Below are 13992 nucleotides of genomic sequence, written 5' to 3'. Positions count from 1 at the left end.
GTGTTGACGGCAAGTGCGATGCACCTCCTGAGAGGGAACAATTTTCTGTCCGGCTTGCGTATCCCGGAGAAGGAGAGAGAAAGGCAACGGAAATGAACACCTCCTGCTGGCAAAGTACGTCGCAGTGAGAATGGAGCGGACTGAGCCTGGGAATGAGCAGCATCTGATGTGGCGAACCGGGCTTTTTACTAGTAAGCGATTCCAGGTTCCCTGTTCCGCGATCGCTTATCTCAGTCTCTGCAATTTCAGTGTTCATGCAGTGATTGGAAGGAGCGACCGTATTTCCGGTGAAACAGTTTAGAAAGACAGAGTGCATCATCTTCCATTACGGTGCCAGTGTGGCCACTGGGTGACACGATACGTGACTTGAATTCACTCACTGGGTTTGCGTAAGAGCAAGATTTCTTAGTGCTTCGGGTAAGATCAGATGGCAGAAATACTTCGAACGTCAGACCTATGCAAGAGTTATCGTTGTCGGTACGGAGGGGGGAGGGGGAAGGAGTGGGGTGAGGGAGGGGTTCTCGAGGAAAACTGCAGACAGAGTGGGTGGGAGGCGGCAGCCCAGTCCAGCACAGGAGGCGAGTCTCGCTGCCGACCACCACCGCACTGGCTGCCGCGGCGCCCGACGTGTCTGGTGAGTCTCCACGTACTCCCTCCATCAACGTACGGTAGGTATATACTGTGCGTCTAACTTCCCTCAATTTGGCTGTCTCCTGTTCTCAGTGTTGTCCACACTGAAAAGTGCCGGCTATGAAAATGGGGAAAACTAAAGTGAGACCGAGATGTTTCTCTCTTTTCTAAATTACTTTCCGCGACCTGTAGCGCGACAGTTCTTATTAAGAACTCCCGTATAGGCTAACGTTAGCTTTGAAAGTTACTTACTATTGCTTCTTACAGCACAATTTATGTATTGGTGCTACTAGCAGTGGTTCTTGGACGAAAGTTGCTTTTATGTAAACTTGTCGGATCCAAATGACAACTGAAGCAGGCGAGAGTTCCGGAATGAAACTCTCACTCTACAGCGGAGTGTGCGCTGATATGAAACTTCCTGGGAGATCAAAACTGTCTGCTTAACCGAGACTCGAACTCGGTACCTTTGACTTTCGCGGGCAAGTAGGAAGGTAGGACACGAGGTACTGACGGAAGTGAAGCTGTAAGGAGGGGTCGTGAGTCGTGTTTAGGTAGCTCAGTCGGTAGAGCACTTGAAAGTGAAAGGTCCTAGTTCGAGTCTCGGTCCAGCACACAGTTTTAATCTGCAAGTTCGTTCCAGAAATAAACCTATTGCTGCTTTCTTGGGTTTGTTACCACTTTGCGTAAGTAACCAGCTTTGCTATGGCAGAGATTGACATGATAGTACGTCGATCACACGTGTTAACCAGGTTTTTGTTTTCTCCAAACATTCCCCATCCACAAAATTAGTAGAAATTGGCCCTTAGCTCAGGTACCGGGTACGATCTTGGTAACAGCAGTTATAGCTGCATCGTATGCTACTTAGCGACTACGATAGAACGACCATTATCGGTAGAAGGCAAGGAAGGACTGAAAACTGTACCTCTGAATGTTGATAAACTGAGGAACGACTGCGGTAATATGCCCACATGAGTGTGTTGCACTATGTCCAGAACATTCCTGATCACCATGCCATGCATGTGTTGAACAGGTATGTAAGAATACTTAGCACTTGTGTGTTGTTGTTGTAGTAATGACGTTAGTAGTAGTAGTAGTAGTAGTAGTAGTAGTAATAGTATTAGTCTTTAATTAGTAGATCACTATTTACAGGCATACTGGATACATCTTGATATTACAATTTAGGAACGATAAATTACTGTAAGTCACATAAAGAGACATTTGCAGGCTTTTAGGTCTAGAATGGCAAGAGTGCGACAAATAGTTAGCCGTGACCTTATAGTAGGAATAAACCTAGCATTTACCGGATATGATTTACGGATACCACGAAAATCTAAATTAGATGAGTAGGTGAAGAGTAGAGCATCCACCCTCCCGAATACAAGGCCAGTCTGTTTATGACAGTGCTACCTCAGTCGGTTTATCTCTTGCGTACAATACTTCAAGTGGCAGGGAGCTAGGTTGGAGGGGTAAGGTGCCCAAATGAAACAGTCTACTACACAATACGAATTCATCAAACAAACTCGATAACTTGAAAAATTACAGAGGTCCGGGATTAATGAATTTTGCATGTTTTATGAGCCACAGCCTATGAAACGTTAACTAAATTTAACTGTATTTTTACTCTAAGGCCGTCTAGCAACACTACTCACACTTCACAGATCAACAACAGCGGTTGGTTCAAATTTAACACCGAGTGACGCTTTCAGTTAAATTAAAAAAGAATGAAATAATAGGTCAAAAAATGAAAGAATCAATAAGTGAAATTAAATGTATACCAGGCTTGTAGTCTAATAAATTCTTAGTACACTAAACAATGGCAAAAGGGTTACTAGTTACATAGACAACAAAACCAAAATATCTTCATGAACAATATGGAGACGCTCTATACAAGAAAAATCTGAAATAATAGCTGCTTATACTCATTAGGTTTTCCAACACAATTGTTCAAGAAATCTGACATGATTTAAAATTTACAGTCCTCGCTCCGAGAGACAGTTTGAAGTTACAAATCAGTACCGAAAATCATGATAAGCCACTCAGTTCAAACCGGCGACCTATTGGCTCAATCTATTATTTAACACATCAAACGGGCACGCTAAAAGGCGCCTAGTCTCTACAGTAATTAATCTTGCACCCAGAACACAAGGAAACAGTGTGCTAATGTAGAGATTAAGATAGTGGACCAACCATTATACCTGTTGTCACACACACCAGCACTGTGTGGAACAAATTTTTACGCTCTCTCGGATTCAGGAACTTAGGTGACCAAACATCCGCCCCAAGGTAATGGTCTACCTTGGTCCCTTTAAAACAACTTCGTCGTAACTGAAACGTGTTGTTGTTGTGGTCTTCAGTCCAGAGACTGGTTTGATGCTGTTCCCCATGCTGCTCTATCCCGTGCAAGGTTCTTCATCTCCAAGTATCTACTGCATCTAACATCCTCCGAATCTGCTTAGTGTATTCATCTCTTGGTCTCCCTCTAAGATTTTTACCCTCCACGCTGCACTCCAATACTAAATTCATGATCCCTTGATGCCTTTGAAGATGTCCTACCATCGATCCCTTCTGCTAGTCTAGTTACGTCACAAATTCCTCTTCTCCTCAATTGTATTCAGTACTTCCTCATTAGTTACATGATGTACGCATCTATTCTTCAGCATTCTTCTGTAGGACCGCATTTCGAAAGCTTCTATTCTCTGTTTGCGTAAACTATTTATCGTCCATGTTTCGCTTCCATACATGGCTACACTTCATACAAATACTTTCAGAAAAGTCTTCCTGACGCTTAAATTTATACTTGATGTTGACAGATTTCTCTTCTTCACAAAGGCTTTCCTTGCCATTGCCAGTCTACATTTTATATCCTCTCTACTTCGACCATCATCAGTTATTTTGCTCCCGAAATATCAGAACTCCTTTACTACTTTAAGTATCTCATTTCCTACGTCATTTAATTCAACTACATTCCATTATCCTCGTTTTGCTTTTCTTGATGTTCATCCTATATCATCCTTTGAGGACACTGTCCATTCAGTCCAACTGCTCTTGCAGGTCCTCTATTGACTCACACAGAATTACAATGTTATCAGCAAACGTCAAAGTTTTATTTCTTCTCCATGGTTTTTAATCCCTACTCCAAATTTATCTTTCGTTTTCTTTACTGCTTGCTCAATGGAACATTGGGGATAGGCTACAACCCTGTCTCACTTCTTTCCCAACCACTCCTTGCCTTTAATGACCCTCAACTCTTATAACTGCTAACTGGTTTCTGCAAAAATTGTAAATAACCTTTCGCTCCCAGTATTTGACAACTGCTACCATCAGAATTTGAAAGAGACTTCCAGTCAACATTGTCAAAAGCTTTCTCTAAGTCTACAAATGCTAGGAACGTAGGTTTGCCTTTCCTTAGTCTAAGATAAATCGTTGGGTCAGAATTGCCTCACGTGTTCCAACATTTCTACGGAATTCTAACTGATTTTCCCCGAGGTCGACTTAACCAGTTTTCCCATTCGTCTGTAATGAGCTCGTGTCAGTATTTTGCAGCCGTGAAATATTAAACTGATAGTTCCGTTATTTTGACACCTATCAACACCTGCTTTCTTTGGGATTGGAATGGAATTATTAAATTCCTTTTGAAGTCTGAGGGTTCTTCACGTGTCTCATACATCTTGCTCACCAGATGGTAGAGTTTTGTCAGGGCTGGCTCACCCAAGGCTGTCAGTAGTTCTAATGGCATGTTATCTACTCCAGGGGCCTTGATTCGACGTAGGTTTTTCAGTGCTCTGTCAAGTTCTTCATGCAGTATCATATTTCCCATTTCATATTCATTTACGTCCTCTTCCATTTCCGTAATAATGCCCTCAAGTACATGGCCCTTGTGTAGATCCTCCACATAGTCTCGCCACCTCTCGACCTTGCCTTCTTTGCTTAGAATTGATTTCGATTTGAACTCTTGATATTCATTCAGATTCACCTTTTCTCCAAAGGTCTCTTTAATTTTCCTGTAGGCGGTATCTATCTTACTCCTAGTAATGTATACCTCTAAATCCTCACATTTGTCCTGTAGCCATCACTGCTTAGCCATTTTTCACTTCCTGCTCTGGTGTTAGTAACTTGCTTATTCTGTATAAGAAATAGTAGTAAATAATAATAGTGATGCTGTCACTGATAATTGGTAATATTTACTGGCAAAATAAAACCTAACACTAGATTGCGTACTTACAGCTATCATGTGTGGCCGTTTTTCAGTACGACTTAAAAAGAGAGAAAGATATTAATTGATCACCGAGACGTCGGTTCTCGATTGTGTTCAGGAGACGTACTGATTGATTACGCCAAGGGTTTTCTTAATTGACCTTTTGATCTGGATTGCCTTCACGCTATCAGAATCTTCGATGAAAATACCTAAGGAACCTATGTGAATATAAAAATAGAAATGAAAGCAAATTAGTCGAATTTCGTAAGAGAAAGATTAACAGATCGGAAGTTGAACACATTACTGGTCTCCCAAATACAATCGAGACACTGCGATAAAGAGCGAACCTGTACAAAGCAAATATACAATTTGAACATCATTTTTGGTTAGTGAAAGAAAAAAATAAGAAGAAAATTACTCCATCGTAAAATATTAATATATCTTGAACAAATTGGCTTTAAACTTCTAGACACTGACAAGTACAGAAGAAGTACATGGGTTACAGCTGATATTTATTGTGTACATGGCGCAGTCCAATAATTGCTACTTTATCAGTCCGTTCCTTCTTCACCCGAGTTACCGAGACGTTTCTTCGTTGTTTCACATAATTTCTAGATAAGATAAAAATACAACTGGTAGCAATGCTATGTAGTACGTCTTAACATGTCAGCGACCAAAAGTACCAGTGTAATGAAGTCTCTAGAATATTTCTTAACAAAACATAGATTGTTCTTTCTTCTGCTTCGCTGCTTCTTGTATCAAGCGCTGCGGCAGTAATTTTAAATATCTGCGCCCAGCGGGTCATAGTGTTTATTTAGAGTATTTAAACGCTGGACGCGCATCTTGGTATAGGCGCACATTACAAAAATATTTCGTCTCTTTATTCTCGCGCTGTGATGCTCAGCATATTTATGACAAATACATCATTTGCAAAGTATCTGAAATCCATTAATATTACATTGCTTTCCGAGTGAGGAGCGATGACTCCAAAAAAAAAAAAAAAAAAGTGGCTCAAATACCTCTGAGCACTATGGAACTTAACTTCTGAGGTCACCAGTCCCCTAGAACTTAGAACAACTTAAACCTAACTAACCTAACGACATCACACACATCCATGCCCGAGGCAGGATTCGAACCTGCAACCGTAGTGGTCGCGCGGTTCCACACTGTAGCGCCTAGAACCGCTCGGCCACCCCGGGGCGGCGCGATGACTCCGTCAGGATCATCGCGACTCACGCGTAGTTGTAATATTATTGCTTTCATCAATCAAATTTGTATTACTTGCTAGAATTCTTTACAATAGATTTCATATATGACATTAGGCAGAGTGGTTGACATAAAGAATAACAGGTAAATATATTCGTACGACTGAAATTGATGGTAAATTGTTCATGGAGTAATTACATGACTGCTGAGCCGGACTCGTTCTAATGTATTATAAAAGGATAACAGGTGTTCATTTCTCGGTAAGAGACAATGAAATTAGGCTGAAGATACACATACATAGATACATTATACATGGCATAATAAATATTAAAAAATTACAAAGAAATAAATAATTTGACTTCGCAGGAAGTCTGGGAGCAGTGTGCACTCTTGGAAAAATATATTACAAAGAACTGACATTCTTGTTATACAGTGACATTTACAGGGCCAGCAGGGGTGGCGGAGCGGTTCTAGGCGCAACAGTCTGGAACCGCGCGACCGCTACAGTGGCAGGTTCGAATCCTGCCTCGGGCGTGGATGTGTGTGATGTCTTAGGTTAGTTAGGTTTAAGTAGTTCTCAGTTCTAGGGGACTGATGACCTCAGAAGTTAAGTCCCATAGTGCTCAGAGCCATTTGAACCATTTATAGGAATATTTTTGTCGTGGTCTGGACGTAAATTTCTAGCGCTAAGCTCTTAGCACTTTACTGATTTATGGCTTTCATGACATGCAAAAAAAAATAAAAGTTTCACTGCGCTTTGGATAAGTATGGCTTGCACTGGGAGTGGTAGAACTTCAGGTATAAATGGCAGCACTACACTTGAGTGAGGGAAATTGATTGCACTTTCATAGTGGAGGAAACGTAGGGCATCAGTTTCACTATGGAGGTTCAAGTGTTTGTCTGGATATGATGGTGCGTTGGAAATTTGTCGTGGATCAGGAACTGGAAGACTGGTTCTGCAACGTGTTGAGCCGTTTGGTGGCGGTATCTATTTCACTTGATGCATGTTCGAGCTTCCAATCATGTTCTCGTACATGAAAAATACAGAGAAAATCTGTATTAGAATGTCCTTATTTACTAATAACTTAGTCTAAAAGAAAAGTGGATTAGGTAAGGATAACAATAATGTTTGTGTACATAAGGTCTCATTCTCTTAGGAGGGCTTAGTTATCGTATTTACTTATTTTTCTGGTTTTATTTGGGTCGACAAGTTTTCGTCATTACTTGGCCTGGCCTATAAGTCCGGTAGCAATTGTCAAAGTCGAGTTTGAGACGTTTCAGATTGGTGTCTTGGTGATTTTATAAGGTATATAAGTGCTTAACTCATGGTTTCATCAGATTTTATATTGTAAGTATTTCAAACACATTTGGAGTCCGCGATCGTTGTGCAAAGGAAACTGGATTGTTGAGCGCAGCGTGCTCTGTGTCACGTCCGTTTGTCATAGTCACGTGATAGTAACTTGAAGGCTTCACAACGCTAGCAGCAGTGTTCCGAGAGAGGCAGAACGTTTGGTGCCTACTAGCCGTGTCGAGAGTTTTTACAGTTTTTCATCGACTCCGAATTACGGAAGCAGTCAGATGCGGCAACTCCCGTAGCTGTGTCGAAGAATGTGTCTGTGGAAAGGCGTACAATACCGGTTGCGATAAGTCCAACACTTGTTCACTTGCACAGTTCGGTTTTCTACATAGTGGTTTCGTGGTGCAAGTACTTACAACATTACTTCACACATGGAATTCTACACGTGTCCGTGGAGTTATCACCTTTTCAGTTCAGACGTTATTATTATTCCGTGTGCACATGTATTTGGTCGTCATGTGAAAGTCCACACGCATAAGTTTTATACGTGTCCGTTTATTGCTTATCTATAGCAGCTTCACACGCAGCAGCATATAAGTGTCCATTAATTGATGACTGCATTATTACTACAAAATGGAGTTGTAGTGGTTGTTGTTGTGGTCTTCAGTCCTGAGGCTGGTTTGATGCAGTTCTCCATTCTACTCTGTCCTGTGCAAGATTCTTCATCTCCCAGTACCTACTGCAACCAAATCCTTCTCAATCTGCTTGGTGTATTCATCTCTTGGTCTCCCTCTACGATTTTTACCCTCCACGCTGCCCTCCAATACTAAATTGGTGATCCCTTGATGACTCAGAACATGTCCTACGAACCGATCCCTCCTTCTAGTCAAGTTGTGCCACAAACTTCTCTTCTCCCCAATCCTATTCAATACTTCCTCATTAGTTATGTGATCTACCCATCTAATCTTCAGCATTCTTCTGTAGCACCATGTTTCAAAAGCTTCTATTCTCTTCTTGTCCAAACTATTAACGTCCATGTTTCACTTCCATACATGGCTACACTCCATTCAAATACTTTCAGAAATGACTCCCTGACACTTAAATCTATACTCGATGTTAACAAATTCCTCTTCTTCAGAAAGGTTTTCCTTGCCATTGCCAGTCTACATTTTATATCCTCTCTACTTCGGCCATCATCAGGTATTTTGCTCCCGAAATAGCAAAACTTCTTTACTACTTTAAGTGTCTCATTTCCTACTATAATTCCCTCAGCATCCCCCGACTTAATATGACCACATTCCATTACCCTCGTTTTGCTTTTGTTGATGTTCATCTTATATCCTCCCTTCAAGACACTATCCATTCCGTTCAACTGCTCTTCCAAGTCCTTTGCTGTCTCTGACAGAATCACAATGTCATCGGCGAACCTCAAAATTTTTATTTCTTCTCCATGGATTTTAATTCGTACTCCGAATTTTTCTTTTGTTTCCTTTACTGCTTGCTCAATATACAGATTGAATAACATCGGGGAGATGCTACAAACCTTTCTCACTTCCTTCCCAACCACTGCCTCCGTTTCATGTCCCACGACTCTTATAACTGCCTTTTGGTTTCTGTACAAATTGTAAATAACCTTTCGCTCCCTGTATTTTACCCCTGCCACCTTCAGAATTTGAAAGAGAGTATTCCAGTCAACATTGTCAAAAGCTTTCTCTAAGTCTACAAATCCTAGAAACGTAGGTTTGCCTTTCCTTAATCTAGCTTATAAGTCGTAGGGTCAGTATTGCCTCACGTGTTCCAATGTTTTTACGGATCTTCCCTGAGGTCGGCTTCTACTAGTTTTTCTATTCGTCTGTAAAGAACTTGCGTTAGTATTTTGCAGCAGTGACTTATTAATCTGATAGTTCGGTAATTTTAACATCTGTCAACACCTGCTTTCTCTGGGATTGGAATTATTACATTCTTCTTGAAGTCTGAGGGTATTTCATCATATATCTTGCACACCAGATGGTTTTGTCAGGACTGGCTCTCCCTAGGCTGTCAGTAGTTCTAAGGGAATGTTGTCTACTCCCGGGGACTTGTTTCGACTCAGGTCTTTCGGTGCTCTGGCAAACTCTTCACGTAGAATCATATCTCCCATTGCATCTTCATCTACGTCCTTTTCCATTTCCATAATATTGTCCTCAAGTACATTGCCCTTGTATAGACCGTCTATATACTCCTTCCGCCTTCCTGCTTTCCCTTCTATCCTTAGAACTGGGTTTCCATCTGAGCTCTTGATATTCATACAAGTGGTTCTCTTTCCTCCAAAGGTCTCTTTACTTTTCCTGTAGGTAGTATCTATCTTACCCCCCTCCTCCCCCCCCCCCCCCCCCCCGAGAGATCAGCCTCTACATCCTTACAGTTGTCCTCTAGCCATGTCTGCTTAGCCATTTTGCACTTCCTGTCAATCTCATATTTTAGGCGTTTGTATTCCTTTTTGGCTGCTTCATTTATTGCATTTTTATATTTTCTCCTTTCATCAATTAAATTCAGTATTTCTTCTGTTAGCCAAGGATTTTTTCTAGCCCTCGTCTTTTTACCTACTTGATCCTCTGCTACCTTCACTACTTCATCCCTCAAAGCTACCCATTCTTCTTCTGCTGTATTTCTTTCCCCCATTCCTGTCAATTGTTGCCTTATGCTCTCCCTGTAACTCTGTACAACCTCTGGTTCTTTCAGTTTATCCAGGTCCCATCTCCTTAAAGTCCCTCCTTTTTGCAGTTTCCTCAGTTTTAATCTACAGTTCGTGGCTAATAGATTGTGGTCAGAGTCCACATCTGGCCCTGGAAATGTCTTACAATTTGAAACCTGGTTCCTAAATCTCTGTCTTACCATTATATAATCTATCTGAAACCGATCAGTATCTCCAGGCTTCTTCCATGTATACAACCTTCTTTTAAGATTCTTGAACCAAGTGTTAGCTATGATTAAGTTGTGCTCTGTGCAAAATTCTACCAGGCGGCTTCCTCTTTCATTTCTTACCCCCAATCCATAGTCACCTACTACCGAATTAACATTCGGTATACATATTATGTCTAAATATTATTTACAAAGGAAAAATAATCTCTATGACTATAAGGCCTGACGAAAAACAGTGTCTCTTATTCATAGTTTGTGCTTCCAAAGTACTTTAGGTTTAGGGCATACACCTTGTTCGAAAACTTTTACTCTTCTCTTTTTACAATAATTACTCTTTTCTCAAGTTCAGCTCTTATTTTTTCTCTGTTAATTACGTCGTTTGTTTGAAGACATAGTCATTATGGCTTCGCTTATGGGATGAACAGCTCATGTTCAAGTTTCCACTAGGGAAATTGGGAAGCTTCGTGTTCTCTGTCGTGCTGTTGCACATAACAAACTTCAATTGAATTCGCGGTTCGCGGAGAATATGCATATTCTGTCAACAACTAAAGTGTCACGACCATCCATACGTACAGTCTGTACGTATCAAGCTTGCTGTCAGTCCGTAAAATTCACTTATCTACTAGATAAGGTAGGAAGATAAGGATACTGATTAGAGGAAAACACAATAGACTTTTATGGGGTGAAGAGATCTTAAGACAAACTTTTAATGATGTGTGAAATGATGAGCGTCACATAAATTGTGCCTCATCACGCTAGTTTTCCATGATAAGTAGTTAGCGTAATTAAATCGATACAGTAGTCTCAGTATCGTCCGATCCAGCTCTCTAAGCATTTCTCTATTCATATCTAAAATTACTTATACCATGCATTAGCAGTGAACAGTGTCTGTTAGCTATCTTCTGTTCTGGGTATCGTAAAATTGTGTTCCCAAAAAAAAATCTTTTTTAAAATATAAAAAAATACTTCTGGTACTAAATTATTTTACTTATAATTGATCTTTGCAAGTATTTCAGCTGCACTCTGCCGTAAAATTCCTACGAGCGCATACGGTTTTCTCGGTACTGTAATAAGAGTAATTGAGTTGCACACTTCTTTCCTGCTACCTGGATAGTTATTGATTTATTTGACACATATATGCTAAGCTGCGGTCTGTATCAACTGCTTTTCACAGGTGGTCTCATAAAAATTGTTATCAAACACTCCTTATACATAACAAAACATTTCCCTCATAAGAGTAAGCGACCTTAATCAAATTTTATTTACGAGATATCATTCTGGTCCGAATGATCATTTTAATTTATTTCACTCAAGAGGAGAGAGCTTTGTTATACTTAAAACTAGTGGTATCAGGTGGCACTTAGCACGTCCCTCCTATATTATTTGTTTTTCAGCTCTTTGGCTGTGGCTGCTCATGGCTCAATTAACTTAACACTTACATCTAAGGCAAATCTTTCTCTCCTACAACAAATCTATTTTATTTCAGGCACACACATAAATAACTTCTCTTGTGGAGGCAGGTGGACAGGGTGTTAGTCCTGTGCAATATTCTTATGTACACTTATATATATATATATATATATATATATATATATATATATATATATATATATATATATACTCCTGGAAATTGAAATAAGAACACCGTGAATTCACTGTCCCAGGAAGGGGAAACTTTATTGACACATTCCTGGGGTCAGATACATCACATGATCACACTGACAGAACCACAGGCACATAGACACAGGCAACAGAGCATGCACAATGTCGGCACTAGTACAGTGTATATCCACCTTTCGCAGCAATGCAGGCTGCTATTCTCCCATGGAGACGATCGTAGAGATGCTGGATGTAGTCCTGTGGAACGGCTTGCCATGCCATTTCCACCTGGCGCCTCAGTTGGACCAGCGTTCGTGCTGGACGTGCAGACCACGTGAGACGACGCTTCATCCAGTCCCAAACATGCTCAATGGGGGACAGATCCGGAGATCTTGCTGGCCAGGGTAGTTGACTTACACCTTCTAGAGCACGTTGGGTGGCACGGGATACATGCGGACGTGCATTGTCCTGTTGGAACAGCAAGTTCCCTTGCCGGTCTAGGAATGGTAGAACGATGGGTTCGATGACGGTTTGGATGTACCGTGCACTATTCAGTGTCCCCTCGACGATCACCAGTGGTGTACGGCCAGTGTAGGAGATCGCTCCCCACACCATGATGCCGGGTGTTGGCCCTGTGTGCCTCGGTCGTTTGCAGTCCTGATTGTGGCGCTCACCTGCACGGCGCCAAACACGCATACGACCATCATTGGCACCAAGGCAGAAGCGACTCTCATCGCTGAAGACGACACGTCTCCATTCGTCCCTCCATTCACGCCTGTCGCGACACCACTGGAGGCGGGCTGCACGATGTTGGGGCGTGAGCGGAAGACGGCCTAACGGTGTGTGGGACCGTAGCCCAGCTTCATGGAGACGGTTGCGAATGGTCCTCGCCGATACCCCAGGAGCAACAGTGTCCCTAATTTGCTGGGAAATGGCGGTGCGGTCCCCTACGGCACTGCGTAGGATCCTACGGTCTTGGCGTGCATCCGTGCGTCGCTGCGGTCCGGTCCCAGGTCGACGGGCGCGTGCACCTTCCGCCGACCACTGGCGACAACATCAATGTACTGTGGAGACCTCACGCCCCACGTGTTGAGCAATTCGGCGGTACGTCCACCCGGCCTCCCGCATGCCCACTATACGCCCTCGCTCAAAGTCCGTCAACTGCACATACGGTTCTCGTCCACGCTGTCGTTGACTTACACCTTCTAGAGCACGTTGGGTGGCACGGGATACATGAGGACGTGCATTGTGTCCGCTGTGCCGTGCGTGTGATCATTGCTTGTACAGCCCTCTCGCAGTGTCCGGAGCAAGTATGGTGGGTCTGACACACCGGTGTCAATGTGTTCTTTTTTCCATTTCCAGGAGTATATATATATATATATATATATATATATATATATATATATGTATATATATATATATATATATATAAGTCTGCGTAATGAAACAATCCTTTCATTCATCCAGACACAGGGTCAGCTAACAAATAGCAACCAATGTGCGGCTTTCTTAGTATAATAAATGGTCCTTCATACAAGTACTGCCACTTGCAATTCTTATGATAAGTCAAAAATGGTTTGAAGTCGGTCTTTAAAAGCACTCGTTCATTTACATGATACGATAAGACTTTCGTAATGTGTTTGTCATGCGCCCTTTTTCTTAGGTTGGTATGAGTGATTAAAGATATGAGAGCTTGTCTTAACTTGTCGTCTAATGTTACTTCAGGGTGTTGTAATTTTGTTCCGCAGCTTCCCTGTGGAGGCATAAAGAAGCTGCTACTACTTTTCCGACTTAGGTGGAGTTGAAATGTCAGTTAATTTTACTTGAGTAGTAGGCTCAAAACTAGCGTTCGTGTACCTTACGAAATGTGCATCACTTAATTGCGTGTCATTTGACATTGCGTTTGATGCTTGGTTCTCCTGCATGTAAAAAATTGTCAGGTTTCCTCGGCTATTGTGACTGGCGGTGTTAAGAAAAGCATACGACGGATTGTCCTGATTATTGCTCCTGAACTGTTGGTTGAGTTGGTGAGAAAGTGTCGCATTTTGAGGCTGCAAGGATTCTTTTGATGTGAGAGAGTGAAGTGACTTGGCTGACAATACTGTTGTGGTCCGATATTATTGTTCCATTTCTTTCCCTTGTGACGCTTTCCATTACATTTCCA

The 13992-nt window shown here is 41.8% G+C and overlaps 1 protein-coding gene across 1 annotated transcript in view; it reads left to right on the top strand.

The window, feature by feature from the left end:
* The first annotated feature begins 527 nt into the window (after positions 1–527).
* LOC124719759 (ankyrin-3-like) overlaps positions 528–13992 on the top strand; it is a 116315-nt gene continuing 102850 nt past the window's right edge. Inside the window, exon 1 of the mRNA XM_047244958.1 lies at positions 528–634. The gene's annotated coding sequence lies outside the window, so the exon portion shown is untranslated. The remainder of the gene's footprint in view (positions 635–13992) is intronic.

This window comes from Schistocerca piceifrons, chromosome 11 (genome assembly GCF_021461385.2).
Source record: "Schistocerca piceifrons isolate TAMUIC-IGC-003096 chromosome 11, iqSchPice1.1, whole genome shotgun sequence".
Taxonomy (NCBI): domain Eukaryota; kingdom Metazoa; phylum Arthropoda; class Insecta; order Orthoptera; family Acrididae; genus Schistocerca; species Schistocerca piceifrons.
Note: the sequence above shows the minus strand (reverse complement) of the source record. Positions and strands in the feature narration are given on the sequence as shown.